At 38.8% G+C, this 22,478-nt stretch overlaps 1 protein-coding gene across 2 annotated transcripts in view; it reads right to left on the bottom strand.

The window, feature by feature from the left end:
- Positions 1 to 22,478, bottom strand: part of LOC135308667 (uncharacterized) — a 126,825-nt gene that overhangs the window by 44,896 nt on the left and 59,451 nt on the right. Inside the window, exons 6-8 of one of the 2 annotated variants that reach the window (XR_010369055.1) lie at positions 11,407 to 11,616; positions 9,855 to 9,923; positions 5,418 to 5,532 (exon numbers count right to left, since the gene is read on the bottom strand). The gene's annotated coding sequence lies outside the window, so the exon portion shown is untranslated. Of the gene's footprint in view, positions 5,533 to 5,715; positions 5,858 to 9,854; positions 9,924 to 11,406; positions 11,617 to 22,478 lie in introns of those variants that run through there. The other variant, XR_010369054.1, reaches the window with a different exon arrangement.

Genomic DNA, 22,478 nt, shown 5'->3' with positions numbered 1-22,478 from the left:
GAACACACACCCCCATAATTCTGAATTTGCACTAGGCTACAGGCTATTTTTGACACATCTCTTGCAAACTAGCATCTGGTAATTTTGGAAGTACTGCCTTCCTGTGTCTACATACTTTTGGGAGGAAGAAAATAGAATGCAACTGTGGTTCTAGTCTGACAGCTGGCTCCCAGGCACACCTGCCATGGAGCTGCCTTAACACCAACTGCTCTTCCCCTGACAACCTTGAGCAGAAGGCTAATAATCATTTAATGGGAAAGCAAGTGTTATAATGATATTAGTAAAAACTTTGTTCTGTTTTATTTGTTTCTGTGCTTCTTGTTTTCATTCAAAGAAGCCTTCTTCAGGTCTAGTGATACAGCTATAGGTTTGGAAATCTTATAAAGCAACAATTAGTTCATAAGTTAAGGAAGTTTACTTTTAAATTGAAATTATAAAGTCTTAGAATCCAGAATATCTGTACTAAAGCCACCAAGGCCTTTGGGATACAATGAATTTTAGAGCCTCCCACACTGGTCATTACTTTCATATTAGCTCTTCTGCACAGAAAAGTATCTGTATTTCTAAAAGGATCTGTATTTCTGGTCTGCTATCTTTTAACTGGCAAAATTAACCCTGATATTTTCACATGTGGTAGTTAATCTTTTGTGTGTTTGTATTGTGACTATTCCACTTGGGGAAACTAAGTCAAAATGTCACGTGTGTGTAGCTGAGTATTGTACCTGTCACTTGAGGGGAGGGCTTGCTGCAGAGATGGTGGTTCAGGTAAAGTAAAAGATGAGTGCTGTGACACATCATTGCTTTTCTCTTTAGCAGGAACAACCCACAGCCCCACTAATAAACTGACACTTGTCAGAGCCTGATGCCCTGATTCTGGTGGAGCAATACAAACGCAGGTCAAAATGCAATTCCCTGCTACAGTAGGGAAAAACAAATGGATGGAAAAATGGAGGATTGAGCAAAGTGAATCAGGGAGACAGTTTGTGAAAGAGACAACAGCCTCAGAGCTTCTGCAGTTTAGTCATTACTTACACAAAGCTGACAGCATGACAAGAGATCTTAAAGAACAAGCCAATAGCCTGTCCCCAGGCTGAGCAGTCTGGGGAGGTTTATGGCTAATTAACTCTAACTGAAGGTATTCCAGCCAGCCTGCAGCTTTGCTGCACTCCTTCCTTGTCCACAGCTCTCCTGTCTGTGTTTGGAGCAACCAGGCTATGCACTGACCTTGGAGGCACACAGGTACACAACCTGAGCCCTGAGCAAGGACGACAGTGATCTCCCCAGGAGAAATAAGGAGCAGAAGGCAGAGAAGAAACAAAAAGGTGACAGGATTACTGTGCGAGTCAGAAAGAATGACAATATTAATATCAAGTGGGGAAGGATTGGAGAACCCATTTGACCAAGAGTCCCCTGGGTGGGTGGGGAGGAGTTGGACAGTGGGTCTGCAGGAAGGGGCATCAGAGCAGGAACAATCCTCTTCCTGAAAGTAGAAAAGATGCCAAGCTCAGAACCCCCTCCCATCACACCAGCTCCAGCACAGGAGAAGCCCTGGACACCCCTGGACACCCCGCAGCCACAGCAGGAGCACAGAGCTCCCCTGGGCTTGGCTGCCCTCCCAGGGGAATTTTCTTCAGGGAAGGACTGGCTGGAGCCAGCATGGCAAGGTCAGTGTCTGGCATGTGTGAAAGGCTGAGAAGCTGCACTTCAATAGTTCAGCAAGGACAGCTCTTATGTCTCTAAGCCATAGGGCAGAGAACATTTTCAGAGGCTGGGAACTGTCATTGTCCTACTGTCCCTGCATCTCCATCACACCACCCTTTCTTTGCGGGATAAAGTTGCTGGAAAAGTGCCTGGCTCTTCTCATCCATATGCCTGTTCAGGGCTCTGCCTCCTTTTATCCAAATATCTTACATGTCTTTGACCAACCAGAATTCTAGTAGACTTCTGACATGCTACATGACTCACCAAAGATACCTTCTGCATCCTTTTCATACTTGTCAGGTGTACAGAGCTTGGCAGGGACTGCTGAGCACTGCTTATCTGTCATCCATAAACTGCTGGAAACATGTGATGGAGGAACAAGTACCCCTAAAAAAAAACAAAAACAGGTGACTAAAACGCAAGTAAACAATCAATATATTTTTAATATTTTCTTATAGGCAAGTATGTGTGGTTTGAGGACAAATATTTGAAGATGCTAAATGGCAAGCAGAATTAGTTTTTCTGCAGATAAATGTCTTTAATTAAAGAGAACTGACTGGCAGACTTCTTTTAGTATTCATAGATGCTTTCCCCATAAATGCCAATTCAGCAAAGGGATTCTTAATTTGTAAATGTGCATCATTAATTTTGATTTTCAGTAATCTCAGCCTGAGCATAGACATATACATTCTGCACACACAAATTCTTGCATCTTGTTCTGTTTTACAGAAAACAGTTCAATCCTGTACATTAAGCAGATTTTGTAAGAAGTTGGTAAGTAGTGAAAGGAAACCTATTGTAAGTAATAATCTGAAACCAGAATTTTGCTTTTAAACAACACTTCAGGAGGTCCATAAGCATATTTCAAATGATATTTTAATAACTGATGCTTAAATACTTTTAAAGCAGCACTGTAATTAGATGTGTCTCTTTGAAACTTTCAGTTAAATAATTGCACACTAATGTAAAGAAAAACAGCTTTTCACTAAATAATTTTGCTTTCATCAGCTGAGATTAATACACTTAATAAGCAGTTGCTATTAAACTAAACATTCAATAATGAGTCATTACAGCTATATTAAATCCTTAGGGCCAAGTGCTGCAGCTTGTACTCCTGGAAGTGGGCAAAGTTCCCATTGCCTGAATGGGAGCTTCAACTGTACACTAATTGTAGGACTTGTCTCAAAACTAGCTTGAAAAACTGGTAAGGAAAAATGAAACTGTGCTGAAGCTGAGTTTGAAAACAGACTGAAAATAATTCTTACCTATTCCTTCTGCCTTAATTCATATACTTGCATTACATCTGCGTATTGCACCATTCATCATTGTATAACAGCTAAAAAGGAGGTGCTTAGTTCTAACCTAATGAAATCTCAATTTAACATAACTACTTTAAAAGTCATCATAGAAACTATGATATCTCTGGAGATCCTGCTCAGTTCTTGTTTCTTCAATATGATCTAGTTTTAGAGTGAGAATACCATTCAGATCTAAAACTGGATTTTAAAATCACTTTTAAATCAAAACTTCTGCTAAAACCAACAAAATTAGGAACTCAGTTGACTTAAAAGAGAGACTTCTGTAAAATTTGTAATCTTAGAGGACACAGGATACATTCTAAAGTATGTATTTTTCTTCATTTTAAAGAAGAATAAATTATCATCTTGCCTTTTTTTATGAACTAAAAATCTTCAAAATTTGATGGTGGCCAGGTAAAATACCTGAAATTCTACACAGAAAGTTAAATGGTCTTATGGATAAATATTTTTGTTCAAAGTACAAAGTTCTGTGAACATTAGCAAATATTCTTTCACATTGTCGAAAATGCACTGGCTTTTAGTTATGATAAACTTTTTAAATATGAAGAGGTCCAAAACAGCTGCAAACACTTCCAGTGAAGTTTAACTATGGCATTTTAAAAAACCTGAGAAATTTACAATGATAGAACAAATAGTTAGCAGCACTTGGTGGGGCATTCCAGTTAGCAAAGATCTGAACCAAAGGACTTCGCTGGCCAGATATGATATATTTTTATTTATTCATTCAAATTGCATTTTTCTGTCCATGAAATTTGAGTATTAACTTTGCAAAATATTTTTACTAGATCAGTATTGGATATAGGAGTTTTAGGTTTTGTTCTTGTGTATAATTTCTGAGCCACCATATCTTCTTCATCACTTGTTACCAAGAATTAACTTTCCAGCTTTAAAGCACAAATATTGTACTTTCTGCTAAAGTGACAAGAATATGCATAGATTTGTTATCCTTGTGAGACATGAAGCTAATAATTTGAATTTGAAAACAGTATTCGGTTCCTTTTAAAGTTTAATACTTGTAGTTAAGAACAATTTAGTATAGCAATAGTCCTTGAAATGTTCAAATGCTTTTGAGACTTGATCCCTGAATTACCACTATAAAAAAGGAATTACTTCTTTTTTTTGTTTCAAATAATGTTGTTTGGGAGTTCAGGCTGCACAATGCACAAATGCCTCAGTGTGGATCCCAAGTGGAGTTTGTGCTTGTTATTTAAATGAGTTGGTTTTGAGCTTGTTAAGTAGAGTAGCATTTGAGCTCTCTCAGCCTAGAGCTCTACAAGGTGAACGACTTGCACAAGGACTCCTTGTCACTCCCTTTCAATTTACCTTCCAACTCCCTCAAGCCCTAAAAGAATCAGTTTCACTATAACAAGAGTTTAGCCTTTAACATGCAAAGCTCACAAGCCCTTAGTCTTCAAAAGGCCAATTTAACAGGAACAAGAAGAAAATCCACAACACAAACTTGTTTTTTTAAGTCTGCAGGTGAACTGTATAGTTTGTGGAAATTCTAGATTCTCCCCAAGTCTGACATTGGAAGGCTGCACTTAAAAGAAAGATACATGATACTGATATATGAATTGAGTCTTACTCAATACCATATAGGTTTAAAGCAGTTCCAATTACTGACTAATTAGAATTACTGAAATATAATTAATGGAATACACCATTGATTCACCAAGGGTAGTAGTGGCAACGCATGCCACTGCCTTTCTTTGGGCACAAGAACTGGTCTGTGGGTTTAGGGGAAATGACAGCGCTGACTTCTCTATGTCCTGCTGATGAAACTGATCCATCTCGTGAGATTTTGTGGTTTAAACTGAAAAACATCACAAGGATGGTAAGGAAAGTAAGATTCTGGCTAATGGGAAGCTAATTATAAGTCATAAAAAATGGGAATAATGAGGTTGTAGAGGACTTAGTGAAAAGGTTGACCTGGCAGTAGATATCAGTCAATATTTTTGTCAATAGTGTGACAGAAAATGAGAACATGCCATTGAAACTGGTCATAAGGTGAAGCTGGAAATGTTCATCAATATGGAAAGTAAGCATTAGGACAATAAGGAATGCACTTAGGAGATCCCGTATTAGGAGAATTTCATGCCTCCTAGGGAAAGTTTAGCTAAATGATTTTCTCACTCAGGACTGCTCAGTTTGGTGTTGTATTTACATTGCAAAAAGGTTCCAGAATCATAAACACCTACAAGGGCATTGCCTCTAGTATTTTGAAGCACAAGGTTATTTTAAAAGGTGGTGATTGTGATGATCTCTGTGGATCTGTGAGCACATGCTACCACTGTCAGGATCAGCACACCCTTGCTGGGAACAGGCACACACAGCACCAGCAGACCCTGCTTCAACAAGGACAGAGAGCCAGCCCTCTGCTCTCATTTTTAGGATATAGGCCTAGTTATCTTCAGGTCCAGCTCATTGTGTTCCTGTAGGAAATCTCAGCTGGAAATCTGAAACATCTTGCATTTCTCTCATAGCTGCACCAACAGGCAAAATAATACAGAATCTGCAATAGATAATGTATAAAAATAATAAATAATTTATAAAAATAATAATAGTAAATTGTAAATATACCATCCCATGAGAAATTCATTACAGGTTGTGTAACTCACACTCATGCTCACCTGCAGCTGTGAGCACTTGGGCTGCATGTGATCCATGCCAAGTCCCTGGGACAAATGCTTGCCAAAATATTTGGAAATGCAAGCTCACCCTCAATCATTCCTCTATTATTCCATTCACCCATAATCATTCCTCAAGAATTATTATGTTTTGGTGTGTTGTCAGAGTTGGAGCTTAAGGCCAGAGTTCATTAAGGTATTGTTAGACTGCTGCAAGAAAACAAAAGCACAGCTATGTGGACTTTTCCACTCAAACCCATGCTTTGAATATCATCTATTGTTCCTGACAAGTTTTAAGTTACAAGATCAGTCATGTCTAATACGTTGAAAGTTGGTGAAGAAACTAATAAAAGTTTGCAATTTATCAGGCATGTGCCTTGTAAAAGAATCTGCAATAATTTGAGTAGAAATGATGGTTTCTAAGAGAATTGCCACATACTTAATGCCAGTGATTTCTAGTATTTTCTGCTCCCTGTGGGAGGATGGACATTTATTACTAGAATTTGCTTTATAATGATGCACAATAAAGGCAGTTCATAGTCCCAAATCAATTCTTATCTGTCTTTTTAAGATCAAGACTACATGTGATTAAATTTCAGAATAGACACAAGCGCATGCTACTCCCACGCTAAAGAAATATTTCAAAAGCTCTTTAATAATATTTGTTCATGGTTTTGTTATTTTCCCTTCATATTTATTCTTTCCTCTTTGTGTTCAACATATGTGTTATTAAGTCAATGAAATTTAAAAGTAGCTTCTGAAAGAGAAATGGGTGCACCTTACTTTACTGAGAAGTTGGGTGCAGCTATACCAAATTACAGGGTAACGTCTGTTCTTACAGTGGGATAAATCTGGAGGAAACTGGCTCAAATTGATAATGTTAATCTCTTTCTGCACTGGGATACCAGAGCAGGACTTGGATTCAATAATTTGTCATAGCAAATGAAGTGGGGAGGGCAATGTGCTCTTGGTCAGCAGTGCTCAAGTGACAGATACTTGAGCTAAACGCAGCTCACAGGTACCACTCATTCCCCAAGAAACCTCCATCCCACACTGTAGGTTCTGTTTCTCACATAAGAGTCTTCTCTTGAACAGATTTAGCTTTCCTGTAAGCCAGCAAATGGTGAAGAAACACAACAAAAATAGATGAGTTGTGACCTTTACTATTGGATTGACTAGGCTGGCTGATAAAAAGCCCGTATTTAAAATGAAGACATTATATAAGACTAATGATCCAGCTAGCACACAGCAGCAGCAATGTATTTTAGTTACAGTATTTTTGATTGGCTGAATAAAATAGCTTATTTACTTGTAAATACTTAAATAGAAGCAAAAACATCCTAAGTGACTTACATAATGATCCTTCTTAAGAAATGATGAGATATTCACTTCTGAATCTATTCATGAAGAAAAATTAATACAACCATAACAAGAATGGGTACATTTACCAGCCAGATGACAGAGGAAGATTCTAATAAAGTAAGCAATACTCATAACAATGTCAATTTTCTTATTCAGAAATATTCCTGAAATGAATTGTTAGAAGCATTTTTCCTATTAAGGATGCTTTTGTGGGTGATGCACAGAAAAAAATTAATTAACTTAACCTCCCATTGTGACATTGTTCCAGCTGACATCCTAACCTTGACCTATCTCTTCCCTCCTGTATTACATTCACTTGTTTATTGTTTATTTGGCTCACCTGTATGGTATTTCCCTATGCCACATGATATTTGTAAAGCAGCAATTATGTTTTGACAGCTCTCGTAAAATTGGTATGTAGAATTATACACTGACACAGTTTTTAAAATATGTATTTTAAAAAGGATGTTAAATAGAAAGTTTAACTGAGAAATTCAGATATTTAATAGACAAAACTCTGACCTTCAAATGACAGTTCAGCATCCCACAAATAAAGAACTAAAGAAATATATTAGAGGGCTTAATTTTCATTTTGTTGCACAGTGCTCAGCACAGTTGCAGCTTCCACCTCCCCAAAACTCATGAGGTCATGTGCACCTGAATTATCCTGAATGCAGGATAATTCTATTTAAGCACAGCCCATAGTGAAGGAGCTGGGGAACTGCTCCAGTGATCCAGAGTCACCTGGAAAGGCATTTTCAAATCTGTGTTCCCCTGTCCACGGGGGTTACAAACCTAAATCTGGATTTGCTGTGGGGTGAGGGAGTTCACAATTGCCCCTACAACACGGCTTGGGTGCACTGAGGTGCCTGTGTTTAGATTAGGGGACACTTGGAAATTATTTTAGTTCTTTGACAAGCACCAGGAGATGGAGCTCCAGACTGCACAGCACAATTTCTTGGTGCCAGAACAATGAAACCTGTTATTTCTGCACTGTTAAATGCTTCTTTCTTTTCAGCTCATCATTTACAGGATTTCTTTAAATCATCTCTCTACTTATGGGAATTAAAAGCTACTTCTTTGAAGCACTGTATTAACCCCAGGGAGCAATTGCTAATGTTTTCCTTCATGGATCTACAGCCTAAAGTTAAAGAAAAAGAAATCTGATTAGGGAGAAATCAGAACAGACACTGATTTAAAATAGGTTTTGGGGATTATTCTGATAGTATACAGTAAATTTATCAACCTCTCAGTTTTACAAGTATATGGAAATGCTTAAAAAGTAAAATTCCTTGGAAAATATGATCAGGTAACATCCCTACTATCTCCCTTTAGAAATTGAAAGCACATTTTTTTTAATGTAAAAACACAGTAGTTAGAAAGGGGAGAAGGAAAAAACATGAAAGTTCTCCATGATACAATGTGAGAGTTCCTTCACTGGCATTTCAAAAATGATACATTTTGGGAGTTCTAATAGTTTTAGGTCACATTTAATCACTTCTGTGAAGAAAAAAAAGTCATTGTTTTGTTCAAAGCAGTGAATTTTGGAGCTGTCTGAGAAATCACCACCTACTATGGAGGTCTAACCAGAAAACTGTTTTCATATCTAACCTGAGAGCAACATTCTAATAAATCCCTTAAAAAGTAAACGCTTCATGAAACAAAATGAGTTCAATTCTTCTTAGCCTCCCACCTCATGAGAGGCCTGATACAGCAATTAACCTTGTTTTTAACTGATATTTAAACTTAAAGTGTATGCACATGCTTTGATCTCTAGTCAGATTTTTGATACCAATCAGGGAGATTGCGTCCAACATCCCAGAGCCGCAGGTTTCTCAGAGCTTGTTGCTATTAACATTTTCCCAGTAAAACAGTTACGTGTTGAGAATAAAACTTCAAAAAGCTATAAAGAGGCTTAAGAACATAATTCATGCTGACTTTAACTTTTTGTGTATGTGTCAATATATTTTCATTAAATCACAGTAATTTAAACTGATTTTCCTCCCTCTGTGCTATGTAAGATTAAAAGATAAAATAAAAAGCAGGTCTTGTTTTTAAGCTATAGTGTCTCAAAAGTGTGATATTAATTCTGGCAAAAATAGTCTACAAAAGAGCTTTATGCTAGTTATAAAGGTTTGACATGGGAAATATGTGAAAGACCAATTATGGGCTGATCAGAAATATCTCTTGACATTTTTAGAGTGCAATGTGCGGTGTGAGAAGGGTTCACAAATTTAATTATGACTTTTTCAAATAGGGTTCTCCAACTCAATGGGAGCCACCACACTTACTGTTTTAAGGAAAGATAGATTTTTATGATGGGGGAGGAAAAGAACATGTCTTCAGGATGAAATGGTTATCAGTTTTTAGATCAATCACCCTTATGAAAGTTTTTCCATTGGTAGCAAGATATTAAGATATTTACAGCCAACATATATCACACTGAATGGACTGTATGAAGGGGGACAGAAAAATGAGGATATACTCAACATGCAGACTAGAGAGCTTTCATTAAGAGTCTAAATAAGACAGCTGTTAAATAACTTACCTCAGAATGTCTTGCCAAAGATTAGAGAGTGAAGTCCTGCTGTGAGCTCAATATTTCTTTTTTGTATTTTTAAGATTGGACTTACCAGCATACCATTAAAATTTCATTTTCCTAAATTACTCTTCCATGTTTATACTCAAAATACTTGGAAATACAAAACAAGAGCATACAAAATATAATTTTCCTGACATGTGAAATGCATGGAATGGACTGGCCATTTGGGCTCCTACAACTATGAGAAGAATTTACTTTGTGAAGGCCGTGGGCTGCCCTCACACCCTTGTTACCACAGCACACCTGGATGTGATCACAGCAGTGCAACCTGAGTGAATTCTCTTGGATTCTGCTGGAGCCAGCTGCCCAAGGCTGCAAACAAAATGAGGAAAAGTCACTTTAGACAGTTAATTCAGCCTGTGGTCTGACACCAGCACAGGAACCACCTCTGTGTGCTGGTGTTTTGCTGCTGCTGCTGTGTCCTTGTGCTTATGTAGACCACAGCTTCCTCTTCATATCAAAATAAGAAACTGGGCTCCAGAAATGCCCCCAAATTCAGGAAAATATTAGTTTAAACTTGTGCAGCTTCCCAAACTTTGGTCTGTTGTGGGTAAGTGGTGCAAGAAAGATAACTAGTCCCAGTTTTGGTTATTAAGAGGTGGTCAAATAAATAAAACACTACTATATTTATACTACTTCAGATATGTTAGGCAGTCATGAAGAGAAAAAACCTCTTCTGGTCTGTTGAATTGTTAATGCTCCCTATATGAGACAAATTTCTGTATCAAAATACAGTTAACAGTGCAAAATGATGAGAATTCCTGTTTCAGTATGATAACAGGATCACAGAAAGTGCTCTTGTTACTTCCAGAAAAGAGGGTGTGTATATATAGAATATGCCTGGTAGCAGCTTCTATAATTAACATCCAAAAGTAGTTAGCATTGTAATTCCCTGTTTTCAATCACTTATGGCTTTATGAAACATCTCCCTTTTGTGCTGCAATTTTCATCCTGGATTTATGCCAATGTCAGCATTTCAAAGTATGAAGAAAGAGTCTTCTGGATTCCCAAGAAGACTGAAAATGCACACTCACAGGAGAGACTGCTCCCTGCAGTTCTGTGCCCCAAAGTTCTGTTTGAATGTTGCATTTTGCCAAGGATTGGACCTTGCCCACAACTTTCTCCCAGGAGTCAGAATTAGTGATTTGTTCATATGGAAAAGGAAGAGCATGTACTGAATGATCTTATGCTCAGGGAATGGACACGGGGGATATTTTTCCCACTTTCCCCACAGGAAAGCCTTTGTTTCTTAGATTTTGTTGGCTAAGAAAGTTAGAAAAATCTATCCAAACTCCCACCTTTCTCTTTTAACTACCACTAACAGCTGCCTTACATACTGATAGTCTTAGCTGCTATGTTCCAGTAGCAGGATACATGGACACTTGTAAACCAGACAAAGTTTTCATATCTGTGCAACGCTCACACACATATTTAAACATTGTCCCAGTTTAGAGTAGAAAGAAAAGATTTTTGGTGTGATCACCGTTTTCATAAATACCTGCAAAGTGTAGAATTTTTGATGTGTCTGCAGACATATTTATGTCTGTTAAGCATGCAGTTTTTAAAGGTCAAGTGGGACTCCTTAAATTTCTTGTAATTACAGTCTTGGTTCTGAAGTGATAGTAGTGTGTGCTTACTCTTGAACTGTTTATGAAATACAGCAAAATGAAAAAATTCCCTAGGTCTGTAAAGCTACAGTTTAATACATGGCAAAAATGTTTTACCCATCAAGCTGGTAGAACCCAAGGTGCTGTTTTTATTAATTGATATAAACATTAAAAATAAATTATCTTACCTATACACCTATCCACTTTCTTGTGGAAGTGCACCCAAAGAATATGTGATGTTTCCTCCTTCTGTGTTCAACCACATCTTTGCCTTTTAAGCATTCAGCAACATTAAGACCAGTTTCACGGAGAATTTAAGGGATGTGCTAAGGCCTTTCTTCTCTTTCTCTTCTCCTCCAGCATCTCTGCCATCCAGGGAGATCCAGGAAATGCTCTAGCTTAGAAAAAGAAAATAAAAACTTCTATATGGGCTACTGTCCCCAGTGATCCGCTGCTTTTAGGCCCTTGGCTCTGCTGATCCATAACTTATTGCTCTGAGCCCAGTTTCTCTCCAAAGAGTTTGCTTCAATTCATATCAGAAATGGAAGGGAGAAGTGATGTAACTCCAAAACCATTACCTCCTCCCCCGTGGATTGGTACATGAACATGAAATTGGTACAATGTACATGAAAATGTACCAACAAACCAGCAGTGCCTACAGATCCCCTGCTATGCCAGCAGCTGTACAAATAAAAGCACATATATAAAGGAGTCATAATCTTGGCTAAGTGTAAGATACAACAAGAAGAAAAAGCATCCTGACTAGCAGTAATTTTAGCTGGATTTTGGGTAGAGAACCTATGGATGTAGTGGCCACACTACAAAGGCAAATCCATCAGTACTTTGTGTTCAGCAATAGGAAAGTAAAACTTTGCTCACTCAAGGATGCCTAATGCTTTAGGAGCTGGCTTCTCTTCTCAACAATTTTAGGCATTTCAGAGTCAAAAAGTGGCCAGATATATAAATATGTGGCAGTCTGGAAAAGGTGCTTTAGAAAGGCCCCAACAGAGGAGGTGCTGACTCCAGCAGATGCAGCAGAGTCAGTCACTCTTGCCCAGCTCCGAGCACCACACACAGAGCTGCTTCCTGCGCTGCAGCTGAGCAGACACCTCTGCACATCTGACCCTGACGATTTCTACAGTTTTTACCTGGCACTCTTGCCTTAAATAAAGAGACAAGAAGCAGACTGTGTGTTTTAGCCCCCTTCTTTTTTCCCCTCTTTTAATTTTTTTTTTTTTTAAATCTTTTACCTAGCCTTTAAAACAATTTCCTGCTGACCAGCTCAGTTGTTTAAGTTGTGTATTAAAGGTACTTAATTCCCTGTGCATCTCCTAGACTATACTGGCAGTTTTAACACTGGGCCTCTTTCAGCTGAGTCGGAGCTTTGCCACTGCAAGCCTGATATCTTTCATTTTACAACAGCAGTAAATGCCACAAACACACTAAATATTTTTCTTGATTTTGTGTCATTGATATTGAATTATGGTTTCTGATAGTTTTCTTCTTCTTTGGCTCCACAGCTATCTCCTAATAATTTTTCCCAACTAGGATTGGTACATTTAGGCAAACAGAACTGGACAGGAGTACATTTGCATCCATAGTACAAAATTTCACTTGCATAAACCAATTTTCAAGTGAAGGAAAACCCAGTTCCTTGCCCTAATAAATGGTGTAAATGGCCAAATCATCAGAGCTAAATAGTGGATCCAAAAGACCTCTTGTTTCATGACCTATTGCCTCCAGATAAAGGAAGAATCCTTCGGCAACATTAGAAAATTCCTAAAGTCAGAACAACAGAGATTCAGTGAGTGATACTTCCTGTAAATTATACAGCATACCCCTAAGGATAGGAAAGATGAATCTGTGGAATTAAATGACAATTTTCAGATTGGTTTTAGCCAGAGGTTAAGCCAAAGGCTAAACTTGTCCTTGCTGAGCAGGAGGCCACAGGCATGAGGCTCACAGCTGAAGTGTCCCATTACTGTGGTTAGATCAGGTTGAACACTGGCCTTGATGGGTGTTGGTTTTCTCTGCCAGCTCTGAGCCAGTGCTGGTGTTAAGTTCTCTCTTTTAAAATGCTTTTATGGTTATTGATCAGCATTTCTCCAAGAACCCTTCAGGGTGCACTCAAGAGGTTTCATAAATGATTGGCAAAAATCCACAAAAAGGAACTTCATCTGTGTGAGCATCAAGCATTCAGTGGTCTAAACTCAGATTTGGGTATTCAATTTGGATAATAGCTCATTACAGCACTGAAAGTAGTGGCCATTGGAAAAAGAAGCTTCAGAAATTACCAAGGGTGAAACCCATAACTCTGTTTTCACACATCTTCAACCCAATTCAAGGGTGTTAGTTAATGTACATGATTTGTAAACCTTTCTGTTTCTGGAGAAAATGGTGGTGTTATTTTTTTGATGTACCACTAAGTAATTGGCTGATGGTTCTGCTTAAGTAGAAAATTTGACCTTTTTATTTTATTTTTTTTTGCTACTATCAGTAAATTATGCCCAGGTGAACTCAAAAAGCTTCAAGCTTTTATTCTTCTCTAATGAATAAGCTATTTACTTCATTAGAATGATGCTAGGCTTACAGAAGTAGAGTTTTCACACGTCAATAAAATGGCATGTGAGTGGTTATAATGGCACTTCAAGGTATCCCTGTCATATTCAGTAATTTATTATTATTCCTTCAATTATATGCTCAAGATAGGAGGTTAAATATTGTCTGGCTGTTATCACATTTATATACAAGAGTGTGTGTATATATATATGTCAGAGAGACCCTTTTAATGGTGAATTTCCTTCCAAACAGTGCTAATGGCTATTGTGCTGGATGAGTTGTTTTCAAGACCCAACTCATACTTGCAACACTGCTCTTATACTCAGTGATATATTTTAGCAACCTCGGTGGAGGGGACTGGACTTTGATGACAAAAAACTGAATGTCTGAGGCTTCCCAAGACCTCACAGTTTTATCTTTCTGACTATACTCCATTCCTTCCTTAGAAATTTAATACAAAGGATGGTGATGGTGATGCCACCTGTCAAACAAAATCCCTCGTTCCAATAGTTCTAGGAAATCAGCCTCACTTTTTAAAGAGCAGTGAGGTTTCATCTCTGCAGCTCTGTGCTCTCTGGAGGCTGTTCCTTGACAGGTAGAGCATGATGGCTTCCAGTTGTTCAAAAGTATGTCTCTTGCCATCATTGTACATGGTTAATTGCATTTTATAAAAATGGTTTGCAAGTGATTTGTGAGGGAGATATGCATTACAGCTTGCACTTCATGTTCATTTCCAAATTCATTTATCTCACATAAGTGTTTTCTAAAAGTCAAGAACTAAAAAATATAACTAGGAGTAGTTTTCAGAAGTCTATTACTGCAAGTTCTTCTACAGGGAAATGAACAAAATAAAGTTTAAATGCTTCTTCATTGCCAATAGTTCCCCTTGATCCAATTATAACTTCTTTACCTAACGTTACACAAGACTGATTTAAAGATAACTGCCCAGACTGATCTGAGAAGAAATGCATTAAAACATTTATGTTATTACAATATACACAAAATGCATTAAAGTAATGAGACCAGCCTGACAGAAACTCACAAAATCAAAGACTTTCACAGGGGAAGTTGAAATGTCATTTTTAACACACCCAGCAGAGAGATTACAGCTTTTGTAGAAGAAGAAATTACATGCTTTTTGAGGCTCCCTAATAAAGAATCACTCAGGCATATTGTAATGGTTTCAAAATTATATGGTATTTTAATCCTTTGCATTTGTCTTTGTATTATGTAAGTTAGATTTCTATCAACATTTCAACACCCTGTCTTAGTCAAATTATTATCTTTTCATTACTTTTTCCTTTTCATAGGAGTAGCAGTACTTATTATTAACTGTCTCAGTTCTAGAGACCCTTCTTGTTCTCTCTTTCAGGAAATTAGTGGGATTTTTGTTTCAGCTTTGGTTTTAGATCAGCAGTAAAGTATTTTTACATACAATATCAAAGAACTTTGAAAATTAGCTCTTAAAACCTAAAGGCAGCAGAATGACTGTTGGTAACAGCACAAAATCCTTAGATTCTTGTCTCAGAAGCAGTTTCTCCAGCTCCAAGTCCCATGGCAAGTTATGCAAGTGCAGCAGGAGTGCTATTCAATACTCAGCACAAAGTCACACCTCTTGATGAACAAGTTTTTACTATCAAAGCAATGGTGAGGGATAAGATGGAGGTCTAGTAAACACACTGGCCAAATTGAGAGATATGAGTGTTAAATATCAAGAAAATCTGAGCATTTACATTTTTCATGTTCAAAACCCTACTTTCTTATTCTATCTCTTGCTAAAGTATCTGTCACAGTTGAGAAGGCCACAATACACAAAATACCATCACAAAATTTCAGAAGGCTTCAGCCCATACAGAATAATACCATACCTCTTCAGAAGGCTGCAAGCTCTGCCCTTCTTGTTCTTCAGCCCAACCTTTTATCCCCTCTTGTTGATGCCCTGCCTCTGTGTGCCCTTTGCTCCCTTTGGTGGTTGCTCAGTGCCCCGGGCACTCCATGGCTCATTGCTGTCAGTGCTGCTCACCTGCTGCTCACAGCTGCACCCACTGGGGATGGGGCTGGGTCCAGCCCCACTCCAGCTGGTCAAAAAAACATTCATTGTCAATGAATGTCTGAAAGTTCAGCAAAAATATAAACCAAGTACAAAACTTTTTTATAAATGAATAGATAAGCTAAAAATTAATTTTGAGAGGAGATAGCTTCTAGGCTTATCTGCAGTAACTTTTCTGGCGTGGGCCCAGGGGGGCCTCAGCTCTGATCTGGGGTGTATCATTTTCACAGTAGGTCTAGGCTGTAGTTTAAGAGGTGCTAACCCCTCCCCATTTCCCCTATTGTTAAATAGCAACCTCAATAAAAGATTACATTTTTAAGATCATCACTGTGCAACTTCCAGAAAGCACAATAAATCAGTACTTTCCTGATCTTTGCAGGCCAGGACAAAGTAGAGTTTTATTGACTCCTTTGACCATCACAGCCCATTCTCTAATTCTGTGGTCTGTGAAAGCTGGCCTGGGCCTTTTGCCACTGTCACTGACAGGCAAACACATGATGTGGTGACTGATTTGAGCCAGGCAGCCGTCACTCACCAGGAAAAACTGCATGTTCTGGCAGGGCTCAGGTACATCCAGGGGCACTTTCCAGGAGAAACAGCCTTAAGGACATTAGGGGCTGCCTCTGTGTTTCCATGTTATAGAGATTTCAATGCACTTCGGGTGTCATAGCCCATTCTTTGGCTCGTGTTCTAGATGAGAGAGTCTCCAGGTAGAGAACCTCAAGTTCACGATTTTATGCTCTCTTCTGAGAGTGGATCCAACAGTCTGGCAAAATTTGCCCCAAAAACTTGAGCTTTGTCATGTGCCTATTTACCAAATGCAGGGTGAATGAAGAAACAGTTGTGAAAAAAACAGGCTCAGCATGAGTTCAGGCGTGGTTCAGAATGATGCACCTGAATTTCAGAAAGCTTAATGCTCATTAACTGCACGGAGTTTGTTGTGTGTCCCCAAACCAAGACACATTGCTCCTAAAAACCACTTAGTTCTTGAGGACAGTTCAGCAGAAGAGTAGCATGGTGTATGAAGGGCTACAGTTTAAAATAACTGCTGACAAAGAAACTTCAGTGGGAAACTTGCCAGGCTTATAAAAGGAAAAGATACCATAGCAGAATATAAAAACAGATAAATAATAAATTGCAACTTCGTCTGGAGCTGTGGAGTGTGCTAGTATTTACGGTTTTGAAAGGTTTTATGGAGAAAATATTTTATTTTTTATGTTGTGAAATATATAGCAACATAAAAATGTAATGGTTGGCTTAACCTATAAAGAGTTTTTTAATCAGTAAGTTCCTGACAGAAGGTGGAATTTGTATCTCAGTGCAGATTTTTTTTTTTTTCTTTTAATTTTCAAAGTTCAGGATGCCTTGAAGTTGCCTGACGTTATAGGATAAATTTTCAAAGCTCCATGCAGGAGAGATGCCAACATGAAAAACATCAAGCAAACGCTGAGTTATGTTTGTGCATCTCCTGTGTTGTGTTTTGATAATTTCTCCCATATATCTGCATAAAGATAGGGTTTGTGAGCACAGTGAAATTATAGATTGAGCTGGCTATTTTCCTTCTTCCACGTTATGTGGAAATTAATAAAGTAATTAAATGTTACATTTACTGTTCATTGAATTACTTGGTTGTTTGGTAATTATTAGTGTGATTACAAAGTGACATAAACAACCGTGTGGCTCAAATGTGCAATTATGTACAATATATGCTGAGCTGACACACACAGAACATATTCCCCTGATTGTGCAGGTAATTAATAAGTGCTCATGCAAAGCAGCCTGTGCTGAGAGCTGTAAATACTGCAACAGAGTCCATTTCTTGTTCAGCTTGTGCTTGTGTTTGCACTGAAGCAATACTGCCAGTGAGGTCAAACAGAGGCAATTTGACTTGTTCATTGCTAAATGTCATTTAAGTGGATGATAAAGGCAGTTCTGCTCACCAGCAGCTTCCTTGTCTGGCTGCTTTGTCTCTCCTGCTGGGACACCTGCATATAATGTCACACTGTTCTAAGAAAGTGGTAATATTGAATTTACAGAGATTTTGAGGATTTATATCATTCTGGCCTTGATTTCTCTAGTAATGTTGCACAATTCTGAAAAAGGGAAATTTTCTACGTTTGCACATGGCAAGATTCATGTTATTCTTTCCTATTTTCTGGTCTATTTACTGCAAAATAAGACTACATGTGACTTCCAGTACCGTCTGCTTTCTGATTATAAGAGAGGTGGTGTTCTTCCATTTCCTGAAATAATTTTTGAAAAGACAGCAGCTGTTAATAAAAAATGAATGAAATTATGACTCACAAGGTTGAACCACAGCTATCCCATAAACCAAAGCTGTGTAGTATTTTGTAAGGGAGGTCAGCCACCACTAAACACTTTTATACCAGACATCTGGTGGGTTCCACCTTTGCTGGGAACAAATGAACTTTGTCTATCTTTTATATATCTGACTGTGAATATGGAGGTGATCTCAACTCTGCTCCACTTCTTTAACTGCACTGACCTTGAGCTTGATTTTGCTGGCTGGGATGCATATTAAACCTGAAGAGCTAATGTAGGTAGCAAGGGTGACAGTAGGACACATTGTCTTCTGCAGCTACTCAAATGATGCAAAAGAGAATGAGCCATCCTGATACCTCATTCTTTCCCCTCTTTTTCCTTTTTATTCTTACATCCATTCCACACCATGCTGAAATTTTATGCTTTTCATTGCAGTCAAGTGTTTGGCAGTTTAAGGCTGTGTATAATCCATTCATGTGTCTTGACACACTAGTTATTCTCACCAGGCTGGTAGGGAGATAAAGAAGAACAGCACAAAACTAGGCCTGTATGTGCATGTTACAGACATTTTCTTTTTCTTCTAAAAACTCTGGAACCTCTGGGCTCATATGACCTTGAAGAAAATTCTTTCACCAGCACCACAGCACATTAAGTTTGTTTCACCCTGGCCTGATAACTTCAGCTGTGTTTTCTGCATTGGCTCAGTAATGTCTATAAATCTTGCACGTTTTGCTGCTAGTGCAGGTCCAGGTGTGGCTTTTGGTGTCACTAGTTGCTGCTGTTTCTTCAATCCCTTCAGCAATTTGAGTCATTTCCTGAAGAACTTGCACAGACTGATTTATGAGGGCATTTGGCTTCTGCAGAAAAGCAAAACAGAAGGAAGCAAGGGAGGAAGAGGCTTGGATCTGTGTCCCAGACAGCTCTGAATGTGAGAGAACCGATGCAATTCCAATCTGTGGATAGCCAGAATTGCTGTGCTGCACACTCACTGTGACCTTCAGGCCTGTGCTGTGCTGCACAAACCTCTCAACCAGGATAAACACACCCAGCTCAGCGAGCAGAGGAGTCTGTGGCAGGTCCTGTTCTGTTCCACACAGTGGCCTTGCCTTTAGCCAGGGGTGCAGCAAGGAGCTGGCATGTGAGCACCATTGCTGTTTGACAGTGGGAGGGATGAACAGAGTCATTTTTGTGGAGGAAAGTCACATGAGGTTGAATGACAAAGGGCAGAATCTCTCTTATGGACATGGTGTGCTGCACACACAGCAGAGGCCCCATGGGTGTTTAACTGCTCACAGTTCCTGCTGTCTAGAAGGACAGGAGATATTCTATGCTAATCTCTCCTTGTAATGCCAGCTCTAATAAATGGCATAAAGTCCTCCACAAAGTCTCAGAGGATTTCTTACTGCAAGCACCTCAACAGACCAGCACCTCCTGCTGCAAAACATCCACACCCGGGGGGATCAAGAGCAAGAAAATAGTGCTCAACTGAGATAACCTGAATCTCCTATATAGTCTTGGATGAACTACTGATCTGCACTGTGCCTTGGCACAATAAGCCCCGTGTGAAGGTATTCCCTGTGTATTATCATTAGCTACAAGTGAACAAGTACAATGGACTGAGCCAGGATTTATTGAGTCCTGATTCATTAAGAGGCAGAGGCAGGTAGGCTACAGCAATGAAGTAGGATAAGCCATGCAGGGGACAGCACTCAAATTTAATGCCAGGAAGCAGCTTCTGTGAAGATGAAAAGACAACATTCATCCCGACATTTCTCATGCTTTCTGATTTATTTTTTTTTTTAATGTAGTGGCAACCTGTGCTATTGGAGGCAGAAAATGGATGGTCTGAGTGGAAAAGCTGTGAAAGAAAGAGCTTCTGCTATGGCCCTGATCTGCCCTGCTGGGTGCACACATAATACAATGTGGCATTGTATTAAACCCTTAAAAAATGCTGTTGCCCTCCTAGATCTCTGGCTTTTTGCAGGCTTGTAAAATGGTATGCACAGGGATAGGTTTTGAACAATACAATCAAGCTATGTAAAATAGTTTTCAGTCAAGCAATTAGGCCAGAGCTCAGGACTGGATTTAAAGAATGAGATTTGTCTCTGAATGCTAAGGGGAACAGAGGAGAAACTCATGAAGAAAGAAATAGCGTTAAGCTAATACTAACCCAGTTTCAGGCTTCATTTTCTAATTGCCACGCTCTTGTTGTAAAATGCTTAGAAAAGCAGAAACAAAATTCAGTGTTTGCTCTTCTTTCACCCCTTGCCTCGTTTTATTTTGTCAGCACTATGGTGTGACAGACAGAGACAGGGACCAAAAACCTGCCATTTAGCTGCTTCTGAAACACAGCAACCACATCCAGTGCTTGAGAGCTTGCAGGCTGATATCCATTCTGATATATGTATCAGGAAATGGAGTCATCATATTGGTTTTCCTATTGGGCAAACTCTTTTAGCCTTTCAGTGATATTTGTGTGAATTATTTCTTTAGCTTTTCTCTGCAGACCCCAACAAAGTAGTCCCTTGTACTCTTTAAGTGAGAAACAGAAGATCAATCCAGTAGACCTTTACCTGCCATCCTGGGTAAGTTTTCCTTTCAAGAGGTCTCTATGCCTTTTTCCATTAGGGAGTTATCCTTTTCCTCATTTTGCTGCAGCAAATTTTGTGCCTGCTTAGTGGGCTGGTAGAAAAGCAGGGCTTAACATATATTTTAGACATGGATCTCATCTCTTTCTGGACATATTTTTGAAAAAATGATGGTAAACAGCTATGGAAAAGTCAGAGGATACAGTTGTCACTGGTGTGATGATGTCACTTTCTGCTGTTGCTTTTCAGTAGACAAATCAGTAAGGTGTCACCTCTTGATGGTTCTTTGATAAACCCAACACCATCTTCCATTAATTTCCTCAGAAACAAAGTGCACTCAGTGGAATGTAGCTGTGGCACTGGAGTCAACAGGAATGATTTTTTTGACCTCAGTTTGCTCTGGACAGGGTCCATGGTGTCCAGCAGTGAATTTATGGTGCCACCTAAACCCTTCAGGGTATGCATGAGTCATCTCTGTGGTGCTGAGGCAATCTCAGTAAATAAGAAGAGACAGCTTCTTTCTCAACAGGTGAACCAAATCCCCAAAGTAAATTTTTTTTCCCCTCAAGGAAGCAAAAGGTTAATTTGAACTGCTCATGGTCTTCCATGAATCAAATGAAGTAATCCCATGCCTGAGGTTTAAAAGCATCCGTAAATTAGAAGGGTGTAGTGTGCAGATCAAAAAGAGGGTTATCAAAGATTAATAAAAAGAGAGAGAGAGGCAAGAGAGGGAGAGAGACTCTGCTAGAAACCCTCTCATAACTCCAGCCTGGAAAGTACTGTTCATCTACTTGGGGTCCAGTTAGCACACACTGTACTGTACAGCTCAGGGCAACAATATAAAATCATCAGAAGGAAGGCATAAGGTAATTTGAGAATGTGGAAAATAAAGTCTGTAAAAAAAAATACACAACAAAATGAGGAATGAATATATGAAAATATGTGGAGAAAAAAGGTAAAAAACTAAGATAAAAACTTCTCAGCTATTTTATCCTGTATGAAGCCTGGTTATTTTTTAATGCCTGCTCTACCTGAAAGACGAATTATATAATGAAAAGAAGGGGAAAATCAGATTTGTTTCTGGAAAATAATTCATTAGGTGGAATGAAAAACTGATTTCTTAGGGAAAAAAAAAAAAAAGCTGATCATGCAAAGGGAAAAACCTTGTATCACAGAAGGAGTAGTGATGAGACCAACACATTTTGTGTTCTCTAATGGTGACAAAAAATTTCCCCAGGCCAAATTAAATTGCTAGGAGTATTGCAGGGGACTGTTCACGTATCCTGGTTTTTAGCTAGTAACTGAAGTCCTCTATACCCCCTAATGCTCAGTATTAAACAGTGTGAATTAGTTCATGCCACACCATGCAGGGTACAGGATGGGATTTAGGAGCCACTGTGCAAGGCAAACAGTGAATTGTGTCCTTTTGCAACGGAGATGTCACAACATCCCCAGACCAACAAGGCTTTCATCTTGCATGTTCGTGCACATGCCTGACTTGGTCCACTTGGGCAGAAGCTGTGTTGTCTTAATAAGAGAGAATCTTTCACTCAAAACAAAAAAAATCAAACCGAGCCCACAATTATGCAATTGAACTGCAGTTCAATTATTTTGCATGCTTGCCTCTGGTTAAAATTTTATTGAAGTGAGCAATCTTAGGAGCTCATATTTTGCACAGCAATCTGTGTTGCCAAGCAGCAGTTGGAAGAGCAGAAGATGGAGCAGAAAACCAAAAGACAATGCAGAAGGAATTTCAAAACACTGTAGAGGGGTGAGAGAA

Source organism: Passer domesticus, chromosome 10 (genome assembly GCF_036417665.1).
Source record: "Passer domesticus isolate bPasDom1 chromosome 10, bPasDom1.hap1, whole genome shotgun sequence".
Taxonomy (NCBI): Eukaryota; Metazoa; Chordata; class Aves; order Passeriformes; family Passeridae; genus Passer; species Passer domesticus.
The sequence above is the reverse complement of the archived record's forward strand: the minus strand, read 5'-3'. Positions and strand labels throughout refer to the sequence as shown.